Raw genomic sequence first — 14,451 nt, forward strand, 5'->3', positions numbered from 1 at the left:
CAGTGCTATGAGAGAAAAGAGACTGGTTTAGAGATTGTGTCATTATTTGTGTGTTTCTGTTTATAAAGTCATAAACAGAGTTGTTTTACAGAAGTAAATCCATTTCATTGATAGCAATGGTGTTAGTGGACTCCAACCACAGATGCCCTGGAGCAGAGTTTGGCAGGGCTGGGAATTGGGGGAAGCAAGGTAGATTTTCACCACCTTTCTGCCATCTTCTGACCCGGAGGCTGGCCAGTGATTGGTTTGCTTTGACTCCCAGCACAACTAAAAGTAACCTTAGGGCTGTTCCAAACGATCAGAGGGACTGGGATGAAATGGGTGCAGCAAGCTATGCTGGCTCTACACTAGCCAGAGATTTTCCACACGTTAGAGGAGTCCCTAGCAGGCTACTTACACAAGATTTCCAGACTCTTTGCATTTCTGGAGTGATAAAAAGGGGCCAAAGTGAGGGCCAGAATCTGACTACTTGCAATTAAGGAACACGTTTTTAATTTTATAATCTCATGAGAATTTCTTGCAAGTTTATTCCTCCAACCCCTTCCTAATAATTACTGGAAAAATGCTTCCCAAATAAAACACAACTTCACGGAGCTGCTACCGCGCTACCTACACTGCTTTCTCCTTTGGGATAGCGTTGCATATATCTTACAGGAAGCCATGCAAAGTAGTAGCTTCCTCCTGTTTTGATTTGAACATAATACAGTATTTTGCTTCCATCAAAGCAGTAGCCAACATTTTTCTCACCTCAGGAAATTAGCAGCTTCTCCAATTGTTTGTAATATACAGATTATCAACTGGATCATAATTGCCTCTCCTATTTCACTGTCTGGAAAGAATAACTTAGACCAGCCATTCTCAAACTGTGGGTTAGGACCCCAAAGTGGGTCATGACCCCATTTTAATGGGGTCTCCAGGGGCCAAAGCCTAAGCCCTACAGTCTGGGGCCAAAGCCTGAGGGCTTCAGCCTCGGGCAGTGGGGCTTATATTACAGGCCCCCTGCTTGGTGCTGAAGCCCTTGGGCTTCAGCTTTCCCTCCTCCCCGGGCAGTGGGGCTTTGGCTTTGACACCCCCCACCCCCGGGGTCATGCAGCAATTTTTGTTGTCAGAAGGGAGTTGCTGTGCAATGAAGTCTGAGAACCCCTGGCTTAGACTTTGGGCTCAAAGTTTAACTTATTAGTTGATGTCTACTGTTTAGTTTTTATCTCTTCTGCTTTCCACTGAAAATCTTAGGAAAAATATTTTCTCCCATGGGAGCTGAAGATCTTGTTGTGTTGTTTAAAGCAAGATTGTAAATTCATTGGGGCATGGAACAGCTCTAATCCTCTGATCTTTGTAAACTCATGAAGGATGAGGCTAGTAAAGGAATTTCAGCAATATTTCCAACCCAGTATAGAATATGCAGTGGAAACGTGGCCAGACACAGATAAAGCATTTAAAAGTGACTTTGGGACTAAATTCAGACTTGATGTAGCTGAGCACAACTCCCTGGAAGAACTGGGGTCTGAATTAAGCTCCTTGTTTATATAGAGCTCCATGCATTTATGTTATGGGACTGTCAAAGGGCAACATACTGCCCTTGGTTCACTTGGGAGTTCTGAATGGTGTGTGTAGGGGGCAGGTTGTAGATGTAGTCCCCAGGAGGAATTCTAGCTTAGTGAGCTAGAATTCTTCTTGGGGAATGTATGCCAGAACCAGCGGGGCCTGTTGGGCTGTTGTAGAGGGGCATGGGGGAAGGACTTCCTCTTCTCACTGCCTTTGAACAAGCAGCTCCTTACAGAGGTGCCAGGAGGCAGTACTCACTGCACTCCCCAGTGAGATTCTGGCCAGCCCAAAGTTGGCACATGATGTATGTGGCTCCTTGCATCAAATTCACACAGAAGCTTAGCATGTGTGATAACAATAATATGTGGGTTTTTCTCAGAAACTTTTGTAATTACCTGATTTGCCTTGTATAATTGATTTGAAGTCATTTAATGTAGACATAACAAGGCTGTCAAACTGGTGATCAGAAATCACTCAGGAGTGCACCCACTAATGCATTGCCAACCTTTTCTCAGCTTCCTTTTTGCTGTGCAGATGCATGCTCAGCTCCATGCAATTCCCCATCATTCACATGGCTCCAACTGTGGGAGAATTCTTATTTCACACAATCAAGATGAGATCTGGCATGTTGCTGACCCCTTGGAGGACTTTTCAGGTTTTTTTTTTTTAATATAAGGCTTGACATTATGTCTGGAATAGCCCCTGACTTTGTGGCAACACTGTCATAGATTCAGTCCTTTACTCTGGGAACCCAATAAGGACTTATGCCTTCCACACTACTGAACCAGTGCAATGAGGCAAATAACCCAGCCACTCCATGATGCACAGGAGTTCTGGCAAGAGAGACTGTTCTTTATCTCCTGGTCCTAGACGTGGGTCAGAGATACAAAAGGTTAATATCCTTGTCAAAAGGCTATAGTCAGCATGCACTGACTCCCCTGGGTACTGTTGCAATTTAGATCATGTTGAATATGGAATCAGGATTGCGCTGGATATAAATAAGGGGTGAAATACTGAGTCCATTGAAATCAATGGAAAAACTCTCATGGACTCAATGAGATAGAATTTCACTCAAGATGTGTATGTGGAGGAATGGAGACATGGACTGCACACTCCTAGTTGTCACCTACCACCTCACACTGGAATCCATATGGGGTATCAAACAATTAAAACTCATACTTGATGTGGAACCACATCCTTTCCTGAACCCCATTTCTGGCATTCAAACAACCCCCAACCTCATCAAGATCATCATCAGAAGCAAGCTCCCCCCAGACCAGAACACACCAACTCAGAGTGACACCAGATCCTGCCATATGTCTGCATGATTTGCATGTTATCTCTACTGCTACCATGATCAGTATCCCCTACCACACATCTGTCAAGATCCCTGGGTGGTACAAATGCCTATCACAACATGTGGTATACTTCATCCAGTGCACTAAATGCCCCAGTAACAACTGTGTGGGTGAAATGAGACAATCACTATGTTCCTGAATGAACTGTCACAGAAAAATGATAAAAGACAAAATCCCCATATCATCCATGGATGAACACTTCTCACAAAATTATCTCGCCACATCTGACCTGTCAGTTATCATCCTCAAAGGAAACCTAAACAATACTTTCAAAAGATGAGCCTGGGAGCTTAAATTAATAACTTTGTTAGACACTAAAAATCATGGACTCAATAAACAAACTGGATTATGGCTCATTACAAAAATCTATAACCCATTAGCCTCTTTTGTCCTATGGTGTTAACTGCCCACTTCACCTTGAGTGGTCTTTACAGTATGTGTTCACGCCTTTTGCTAACCAATGGTCCATCTTGTATTTAGCTGAAACACCCTGAGGTCTGGTCTACACTTGAAAATTAGGGGTGTGAAAAATCCACATCTCTGAGCGACATAGTTAATTCGACCTAAGTCCCCATATAGACAGCACTAGGTTGGTGAAAGAATTCTTCCATCGACCTAGCTACCACCTCTCGGGGAGATGGATTACCTACACCGAGAGGAGAATCCTTCCAGTCGGTGTATGTAGTGTCTATACTAAAGTGCTATAGTGGTGCAGCTGCAGTGGCGCAGCTATGCTGCTGTAGCATTTTAAGTGTAGACATACACTGAGTGCCTTCCCCAGACCTGAAGAAGAGGGCTGCATAAGCTCAAAAGCTTATCTTCCACCAACAGAAGTTGGTCCAATAAAATATATTACCTCACCCACCTTGTCTCTCTAATATCCTGGGACCAACTTGGCTACAACAAGGATACAAAGTTTGTTTTGCAAGACCTATTTTCTATATAACCATGTTGATTGGCATTAATTATGCTACCATCCTTTAATTCTTTGTGGATTGCATCCCGTATCACCCTTCCCATCATTTTGCCAGAGACATATGTCAGTTAATCGGCTTGAAGTTACCTGAGTCGTGCCATTTACTCCTTTTTATGTACTGACATTAGCTTTTTATCCAGTCCTGTGGAACTTCTCCAGTATTCTAAGATTCTGCTCAAAGCAATGTTTCTCTGACTCTGAGCCTTCTGTTCCCTTTAATTTTTATTGTACTTAAGCTTGGGCTAATAAACAGATAATTAATCCACCCACTGGCACTTTTGGGACTTGCAACAAACTTCCAAATCTACACTTCGGTGGATTACTTGAGATGTATTTTGGTGCTACCAGGCGAGGGAAGCATTTCGAGGCTGCACTATCTCTAGCTTAAAATTAATTTGAAATCTTCATAATACGAGTAATGAGGTGCCTAAATGTTTGTATAAATTTGGTTTGGTTTCTTCCCCTCTTACCATGTGGAGTGAAGTGCTACCTAATGATTGCATTGTAAAATAAATATGTATTATAAAGCATATTGCTGTACACTCTTCAACTTGCCTGGAGGATTTGCAGATGTCATCCTACTCACAGTATTATACTGTAGTCCACCACTGATAGCTAAAACAGACACTTAGTCAGTGTCCCAGTTTTTAAACAATTCTGAATCTAAACGTATACCCTTTGACTGACTTTATTTACTTATGGCAGCATTTCTCAAACTGGGGTCCGCGGACCCTAGGGGGTCAGCTGGCCCTGCTGATCAGCTCCTCCTTCTTCCTCCCTCAACTCCTCCTCCCCCCCCAGTGCCTCCTGCACACCGAGTAACAGCTGTTCAGTGGTGTGCAGGAGGAACTGGGAGGGAGGGAGAGGAGCTGAGGGACAGAGAGGGAGGAGCTGATCAGTGGGGCCAGCGGACCCCCTGGAGTACCCTCGGTTTGCCAGCATGCAGGAGGCGCTGGGAGGGAGGGGGTGGAACGGGGATGGGGTGTGTTCAGGGAGGGCGTGGAAAGAGGTGGGGAAGAGGAGGGACGGGGTGGAGCCAGGGCTGGAAGAGGTGGGGTGAGGGTGGGGCCTTGGGGGAAGGGGGGAAGTGGGGATGGGATCTGGGGCTGAGCTGCAGGTTTGGGGGTCCACGAAAAATTTTAAAGCAAAATGGGGATCCTCAGGTTGCTAATGTTTAAGAACTGCTGACTTATGGGATTACTGTGGTACTCAGACTTGATCTTGTCCAGATTCCTAAGTAATCAATTATTGAACATTTTCTATAGCTATATCTAGAAGACAGTTTTGAATGATGAAATGTTCCCTTTACCAAACTTGCACTATTCTTAAATTTTAAAAAGGTTTCAGTTTATTTGGCTAAACCATTGGGAATATATTATACTTCAGTAAAATGACATTCAGGTTTGGTAAGGTCATTAAGTAGTGCTGCTTCAGTGTGGGTCACTGATTCTGGTAAAACAATAATTGTTATTAATTATTACAATTCTGTGTAAAGGCTCCATTCAGGGACCCATTATGCTGGAAGCTGCACCATGAAATACCTCATGCTGATCTGGGCACATTATCAAATACTCAAGCACCTTCTTAATCAAAGTGGAAAAAAACCACATGGAGCTTAAAATTAAACACACAGTATACCACACCAGTGCAATGCAGTGGAGATGGAAATGTTATCACATTAGTTTACAGCATGGAGTGACAGACTCAGATAAGTAAGTAATATACTAATTATACTAATCTGTGATTCTGAAAGGTCAGTGAAAAGGCTTCCAGCTTACCAATCCCTCAGCAACGAAAATAAAACAGTAAACAAAGTGAACAGCCAGATTACTTAATCATAATGTTATGATGGATAAATTAAAAGAATGGCTGGTTTTGAACTTAAATCTCCAATATTCTGAAGAAGTATAGGAAAAATGTTTTAGAAATTAGTTTGCAGCTAATACTAGCCACAGCACTGCTAACTGTATATATTGGGGTTGTATTTCATTTAATTATACTCAACAAAAAAATTTACAAGAACAGTTAAGATTGAAAGAGGTTGTTACCTACTAATATGTGTCTATTTCTGGATCCTATTTGATTTTTTTGGAAGGGTATGGCATACTCTGTTCAGGATCCTTACATTTTCCCCTTCAGCTTTCATGTCCCATCCCTAAAGACTTCTGTGGTGTAGACATTTGTTCAGCCAAGGGAGTCTGAATGGGACTATTCAGAGCCCACCATTGCTGTTATTAGATCAACTGCAAGCTGATGAGAGGTGTTCCCCACGGTGGCTGTGAATTCTGCCGCCTCAGTTTTTTCCCCCAGCTTTAGCTGACCTAGGGAGTGGGAATCTAGAGCCTGAATGGTTCAAGCAGAGGTTTTCAATTTTTTTTTCAGTCAAGGTCCAAATTTCTTGGTCAATGTACAGTCAAGGTTCAGACTCCAGAGAAAATAATAATAAAGTAATAACAATAATGATAATAATAAGTAAATAAAAAGATTTTTAGGTCCATTCAAAAGTGTTGGGAGGTCCATATTTGGCCCACGATCTGGCTGACTATCCCTGGTTCAGGGCATCATAGTGGGCTACAGAGCCTTTCACTATTAGGTTACTAATTAAAACCACTCCAGATGGGGCAAAAGTTGCTGGCATTTTGATTTTGGAGAGGGTTAGTGAGGTGACTCTTTGGCCCCTCCTATCAAATAATTTGGGCCACCACCAGCCTCCCTTGCTGCACCTTGCTGAGGTGCTTGTGCTGGGATCCGTGCATAGTTACTGACATTTAGAAATATTTTTCAAAGAATAATTCTCCAATTAAGGCAGAGTTTTGGGGGCAAAGGGGCTCCAGTTGTGGGGAGTTTTCTAAATATGTTTGTAATTTTAGGTCATATTCTTTGGGACAAATTCGGTAAGTGCGGAACACCTGCAGTTCCTGCTGACTTTGGCCCTCTTGAATTTTTCTGCAGTTATTTAGGTATAGAATCCAGAGGAGCTGGCAGTATTACAGTGTAAGTGCTCAAGATAGCCATCCCTTAGCCGTAACAGAGATGTACGATGTCTGCCAGGGAAATACAATAAAATAAAGACATAGAGATACATTACATTAATTTACCTAAAGGTTGTGTGTCTTTCCATGCTTAGTCTCTTCATCCATTCTTTGATTTCCTACTTACCTTCCATCTCTGACCCATTCTAGATTGTTAGCTCTTTGGGGCAGGGGCTGTTTCTTGATGTGTGTTTCTACAGTGTATAGCACAATGAGGCCCCAATCTGATTGGGGCCTTTGAATGCTGTTATAATATATATACTTTCAAATTGCAAGACAAAATGATTTTCACTGGGAGTTAGGCACCTAAATATAATTTGTGCCTATGAAAAGCTCTTATGTTAAGCATGTTTATCATAACAATATCTCTATGAGAAAGGTCAGTAAGTAGTTATTATTAGTGCTGTTTTACAGATGAGTGAATTAAAGCAGAAATGTTAAGTGATTAGACCAAGGCTACAGAAAGAATCTCTGTCAGAGGTGGAATTATAACACAGAAGTCACTTGCTGCCAGTCCTGCTTAATACCCTACACCGGAGCAGGACTGATTTCAAGTCTAGTGTAGAGCATATGTAGTGATGGTGATGCCTTTTGGCAATCTGTACCAAATGTCAGGTTACAGGATAATCCTTCTATACTATATCCTATGTCCCATCTCACTTCAATCAGAGCATTACACAAGACTTTTAAGTACACCTTTCCAGTTAACCGCAAGCACTAATACAAGGAAGAGACTGTACCAATGGCTTAATATACTTAGTCTCCATCTAAAATCTGAGTTGTCTGTATTAGATTGATGTATTCTGTAAACATTTTTATGTGAACTTCTGGTTATTTAGAGGATGAAACAGTGGTCAGCTCAAATTAGGTCAACTTGATTCAGTAGAAATCAAATTCAGACCTATGCAACTGTCAGTAGCTTGAAGAGAAACGAGAGGGGTGAGGTAATACCTTTTACTGGACCAACTTCAGAAGTTGGTCCAATAAAAATATTACCTCTCTCATTTTGTCTCTCTAATATTCTGGCACCAACATGGCTACACCACTACATATAACAATGGTAGCTTGAAGGAACAATTAACATGGACCCAATATAGAAGAAACAATTGATTATCTATAAAATGGTACGTGGGATTCAAGGGAACTTATGACCAGTGCTGCTGTTTAGGGCCTGATCTTGTCAGATGCAAAGCATGGTCAACTCCCACTGATTGCACTGGAAATTGAGAGAACTCAACACCTTTCAGAATTGTCTCTATGATACTTGGATCTATAAGAAAATAAATTAGCCATCTCTTACAATGGTGAAATTAACTAGAGATAGAGATTAACTAGAGATAGTTTTAATAGAGATAACAACAAATTTTCTTCCTAGCACATTACTAGCCGCACCTCACCTGGTGTAAATCACCATTGCTTCATTAACTACAATGAAGCTATAGTGATTTGCACCAGCTAAAAATCTGGCCCTGCTTCTTAACATTAGCATATAATATATTATTTAACATAAAACACTTCCTCACTGTGAAATATTACAACTGATTTGAAATCTGGCACAAAGATGTATTTGTTAAGTGAAATACTCTAATGGTTTATATATTATAACAACTTGTTTTATACATTGATCAGATGGGACTCTCAGGGGAGTGCTAAAAACTGAAAACATTTCCTTTTTAAATATAATTTTGTCAGTGCTGCAACTTTATCAGATGGGCACAGGTTTAACAGTCACTAGCAATAAATGGCTTAAAAGGGCACAGTTTGCATTGCTGCATTAAAGCAAACCAATAATGCCTGCAAGAAATATAGCCGAATCATGTGTAGAAAAACGTGGAGAGCTGTTATGTCAGAGTCCTGTGAAGAAGCCTTTCATTTGGGCTGAAAATGCTTTTGATGAATAGATCAGCATAGAATCTGACACAGGAAGCAATTGATAGTAAAATGTTATTTAGCATGAACAGCACACATCCACAAGAAGCAAAGCTCAGAAGGGCAAAGTCCATTCAAGAATAAAGCAGAAATGAAGTTTCCTAGAAGCTATTGTAAGAACCGGTAAGAACAAATTACATTAACAATTGATGTTTATATAGGGCCAAATCCTCAAAGGTATTTAGGCTGCTATTTCCCATTGATTTTAAATCAATGGGAATTAGACACCTAGATACCTTTGAGGACTGGGCATTAGTGTCCACAGGACGCCAAAAGACGCCCCAGATTGTGGACCAGATCCTGCCAGATGTTAAGGGCTTTCTGGGAAATACTGAGCTCCCTCAGATCCCATTCACTTCAGCGGGGGTTGAGGGCATCCAGGTCCCCAGTATACAGAAATCATTCACCAACATGCGACATGAAGTCACCTTTTACAAGAAAATGGAGCTGCCATTCTGCAGCAGAAACACGGTACAACAGGTTTTTAGGAAGGGGAGAGAAGAACTGCAGTTGGGTCTATGGGTGGAGTTTTGTGCTTTGAATCCTGCATTCCAGAAGTCGCGTTTTCATACCCTTTGCAAAATGAATATGGGGACAAGTTTTTTGAGTTTTTTTTAAGTCCCAGATCTACACAGAAGCATGTACTTGTATGTGCAGGTTGGATAAATGTGCATGGAAAGGGTTTGTTGTATGGCTAAAACAAAACAAAACAAACAAACAAAATGGACCCAGTGCATAGTCACCAAAGACTGAAAGACCATAATTCTGGTATTAATCCGGAGTAATTGCACTGAAATCAATGGATTTACCCACATGTATAAGTAGTGGAACTGTCTTTTACCATGTGCATGTACAGCGCCTAGCACACTGGGGCCCCAATCTCAGGTGGCGCCTCTAGCCACTACTGTGCTACAAATAGTAAATCATGACAGTGCTAAAGGTATGAGCTGAATCAGACCGAAGGAGAGTAAATCAGTCAGAAAGAACTGGATACACTCGGACCGTGATACGACAAGAAGCATATATTTTCGTTGAAGCTGGTGTTTTGAATCAGTTAGGAATATCAAAGAGACTCTTCAGAAGTCTGGAATTCCCCCCAGCTGAGCCAAAGATGCTGGCTATGTCAGACAATTGTTTGTAGGAAAACTCTGCAGAATTTTCTTCCCTTTTAGCCAGAAATGTGGTTGAAAAAAAAAGTATTTATTTTTTGTTTTAACTAAATCTTAAGCAAGAAGGAGGCTGAGAGTCCCTGGCAGACAGGAGTGCTTGTTGTGACTAACTTGGTCCAGTAGTTTCATGAGCAGAATGAAAAAATAAAATGTGACACACTGTGTCACAATTCACAGAATGAGCTGATGTCAGCATAGTATTTACAAACCTAAGACCCAACTAATCAGTTCTCCAGCCACTGAATAGCTGAGTAACTCACACACTGTAGTTCTCTCCACCCTTTCCTTTAGGGCAGGGGTGTCTGAGGTAGAGGGTGGGCTAAAGGGGAGGGTTTTATTTGTGGTGGTTGTGAGATTTTTTTGTGGTACTCTAAAAAATATATTAAAAAGTACCACAAAAAAAATTATTGCTCCAGATGGATATGTCTATGTGTTTAATTAAGATTTTATGGCATCTAGAGCTCCAGATAGACTCTTTACATTCATATACATTGATATAAATGAATGATTAAGAGCATATTTAGAAGAAGGGTTGGAAACATAGATTTTAGGCAAATTTACAATATATGATGGAAATGTGCAATGCCCAGGACTTTTTTGGTAACTTTCCAAAAGCTACTTAGTTTGCATTTAAGTTTATTCGTTTTTTTAAAAATAGGTTAACACCACCAAAATATTTGATTGAACTCATCTCTTTCTTGACAACTGGATATAAATCGCTTGGCAGTAAAAATCTGCAATTGGATCAGGTTTGTCCTCACATGACTACCATAAGCTGCACTATAGGCTGGCCTGGGCCACATTTCTTCCTCAGGCATTGCTTGAAGGACCCAGTGGCACTAGATAAACCAGCAAGCAGTCACTAGAGCACATTCTTTTAGTGCAATGAAAGCCTAACGTGTGGCTGAAAACTTGGCCAAACTATTTCTCTAACGTACTTTTATGGTCTCCATAACTGTATATTTGAGTGCCTAGCAAACATCCATGAATTTATCTTCTCATACTCCTGTGAGGAAATAAATATTATCCTCAGTTTATATATAGGGAAAACTGATGCACAGAGAAATCTAATTTGCTCAAGCTCATATCAGAAGTCCATAGCAGAGCCAGGAAATGTACCTGAATTTCTTGCATCTCACAGTGTGCCTTAGCACAAAACAATGCTAATCTGAACCTCTTGGCTTGGCAAAACGAGCTGAAAAATCTCACGAGAACAGAATTTTTCCCCTTACCTTTCCAGTACTTGCTACTTCCAAAAATATCATAAGAGCAGCCTGGCTGGAAGCACAAGCGCAGAAGGATCTGAAAATGAAAAATGGCAAAAGAAAAAAAAACAACAACCAGACTTTGTTGAAAGTTCTGAAAAGGAACAATCTGAATTTTTGAATGAAGCTGAAAGATGCTCTCTTATTTTAGTCAGTCCATTTTGTTGTCCATCCCTAGCTTAAATGAGTCATAAACCTTCATGTTACCTTGAGTCATGACACTTTTAAAGTGACTGAATCAAATTCTCCTCTTAGTTGCAAACCTGCAGCCCTATTGATGGCTGCAGTTAAACTAACTGAGAGTGGATAATTTATCTGAAAGGAGTATTACTATTTACACACACAAAAAGATCAGGAAATGGAATTAAAGAATATTTCAGAAACCAAAAGAAAAAGGCTGGGGGACGAGGAAAAGTAAAGAAAAAGAGCAGTTTTTTGACCTGTCAGTAAAGTTGAAGTGAAAGCTACATGAAAGCTGAACTGTCCTCACTCCTTATTTTAGAATTTGGAATGGGCACAGATATAGTTCTACTGAGCTCTCAGCTGAAATACAGTGCTGTTTTTTCTTTACTAGCAGCCCTAAATTGCTATGTCTCTGTCTGGGGGGTTAGCTGTTTCTCACTGAAAGTGGTTCAAGGCATTAGGACAGTTGGATTCCTTTCTGTCACCACAGGGAAACTTCAGATCACAGCAGCCTCTCCTACACAAAAATAAAGCTTTTATTTGAGCTTCTCGGGATTCCTGCTGCTTTTGAGGAGCTGTGCTAGTGAATGGAGCAGTACAATAATTCCTGGAAGACGCTGATACTCTAGTGAAAAGAAATAGGAGTAAAATGCTTTTTTCCATCAAGGGGAAGTTCAGTGGTTCTCTCCCTCTGCTAACACGGTTCTCAACTATTTTACACCTGCCACTCCAAAATCACTCACTTCTTTCTCTCATAGCCCCATATCTTAGAATCCAGATAGCTCACTGGCCTCCCTGTTCCCCAGCTTGGTCCCTTCCAGAAAGAAGTAGCCAAATTTTTCTTCCTGGCCAGCACTCTTATCATGTAACTCCCACCCCTCAAAGCTCTTACTAAATTAAGATTAAAGTTCTTGTCTTCCTCTTCAAGGTTTTGCACTACGCCACCCCATTACATCTCTATTGTTGCTTCACCTCACCACATCCCTTTGCTTTACCAGTGGTGCCAGCTTCAATAGCTCCTTCATTTCCTTTTCCTATTCTATTCATTTATTTACTCCTGAGACCTGAAAAAGTCTTGCGTTCCTGTATACCAGGTCCTAACTTCTCTCGTTCAAATTCCGCTTGAAAAAATACTTTTTCCATTAGTCTCACAAACACTAACATCAATATATTGCCATCAGCATCCTAATACTAATGCTAGTACTTATCACCAGTCTCTTGAACTCAGTGTGTTCTTGTCAGATATTGTAAGATCTTTGGGGCTGGGACTATGCCTTTTTGTTATATACATAGTAGTGTTTCTGTTCACTGCCTCAATGACTTGCCCTTTAAAACAAATCTCTGATTCTGCTGGAACAAATTTCGTTAACCAAGAAACAAATTTGGAGATGAATCTCTGCTATGAGCCTGCTATGAGTGGCTGGCTCATTACAGAAGCAGCCTTGCCTCTCCTGGAATTGACACCTCCTCATTTATTATTGGGAGTGGACAAAATCCACCCTCATCGAATTGGCCCTGTCGACACTGGTTCTCCACTTGTGAGGTAACTCCCTTCTCTTCACGTGTCAATATATGTATGTCTGCATCTGTAATTTTCACTCCATGCATCTGAAGAAGTGGGGTTTTTACCCACGAAAGCTTATGCTCAAATAAATCTGTTAGTCTTTAAGGTGCCACTGGGCTCCTTGTTGTTGCAATGAGCCTGAAATTCACTTTACACTTCCATTTGTGCCAACAAAATTTTGCTCACACAAATATCCATGAAAGTGAAATAAAAAAAGAGCCGCAAACTCAAATGCAAAAGGCTTAGATATAGTCACAAATAATTCTCATTATTTGCCCTTCTTTGTTGCTGTCTAAAAAGGCAATTGGGTTTCAGGTTAACCTGGACTTAGCCCAAAAATGGAAAGAAAACTATTGCTGAAGTTTTATTCCTCAGAAGGGTAGATTAATTACCAAGGTCTGTATAACAAAATGAAACAAAACAGTTTAAAGAAAACAATTCGGGAAAAGAACATCTCTAAAATAAACAATAATGTTTGCTTCTGGAAAATACATAATTGGTCATAGACAAGCTAGTTGCAGTGCAGATCATATTGCTTATACATCAGTAGCAGAGCAGAATAGAAATACTTTATCTGCATGAGTACTCCTAGATTAATACGCAGGGGTAGTTAGATAATCTGAAAAAGTGTGTGATTGTATATTCAGTACCCAAAGAAATTATTCAAAAATCAATACTTGGGGCTGTACCTGCTGTTTTGTTAATTTTCACCAGCACTGCCCTTCTATGATGGAGGAGAAATAACTCAAGCAGTATGAGCAAATATATAAAAAGAGAGGAGTGGCAAGAAAAAATGCTTTTGAATTGTGCCATGGCCTTTCTCGAATAGTATCTCCTGGATCTTCCTTCCAATTCATCCCGTCAAACAGCTGACAGGTAGTGTGTTCCTCAGACACATCAGCAGAGTCATTCATACAGCTAAGCTATCTGGAATGCAGATGCATTCACTTGCATCTGCTTTCTAGCCAGCTGCCAGAGTTTTTGAGGGACCATTATCCACAGATGTTTGACATAGAGAGATGAAATAGAAGTTCAGTTCAAAGGGATCCAGAGCTAATAAATACAGTTGTCTTGTAGTCTTCTGAATCAGACTCATGGGGACCTGGTGATAGTATCCATGTGGCTGTTAGAAAGTAATTTGTCTATTTTGCGCTCTCTGGTATAACTAGAAGACCTTTCATGAGAGACGCCAGGGCTGGAAATTGGAGACAAGAGGAAAAGCAGTAGATCAGCATCAAGCCTGCTACTTTATTTGTGTGTGAATTTTTGGTGCTTGTGAAGGGTGCTGGTTTGACAAGGCTGGAGACTGAAGCACTCTACTTACCCTCAGACCAGATACAGCAAGTTGTGTGGGTCCCTCTCCACAGTGCACTATAGTATCAGTGGGTATGTCTACACTGTAAACAAACCAACCTGCGGCAGTGAGTCTC

The sequence above is a fragment of the Chelonia mydas genome, chromosome 4 (genome assembly GCF_015237465.2).
Source record: "Chelonia mydas isolate rCheMyd1 chromosome 4, rCheMyd1.pri.v2, whole genome shotgun sequence".
Classification (NCBI taxonomy): Eukaryota; Metazoa; Chordata; order Testudines; family Cheloniidae; genus Chelonia; species Chelonia mydas.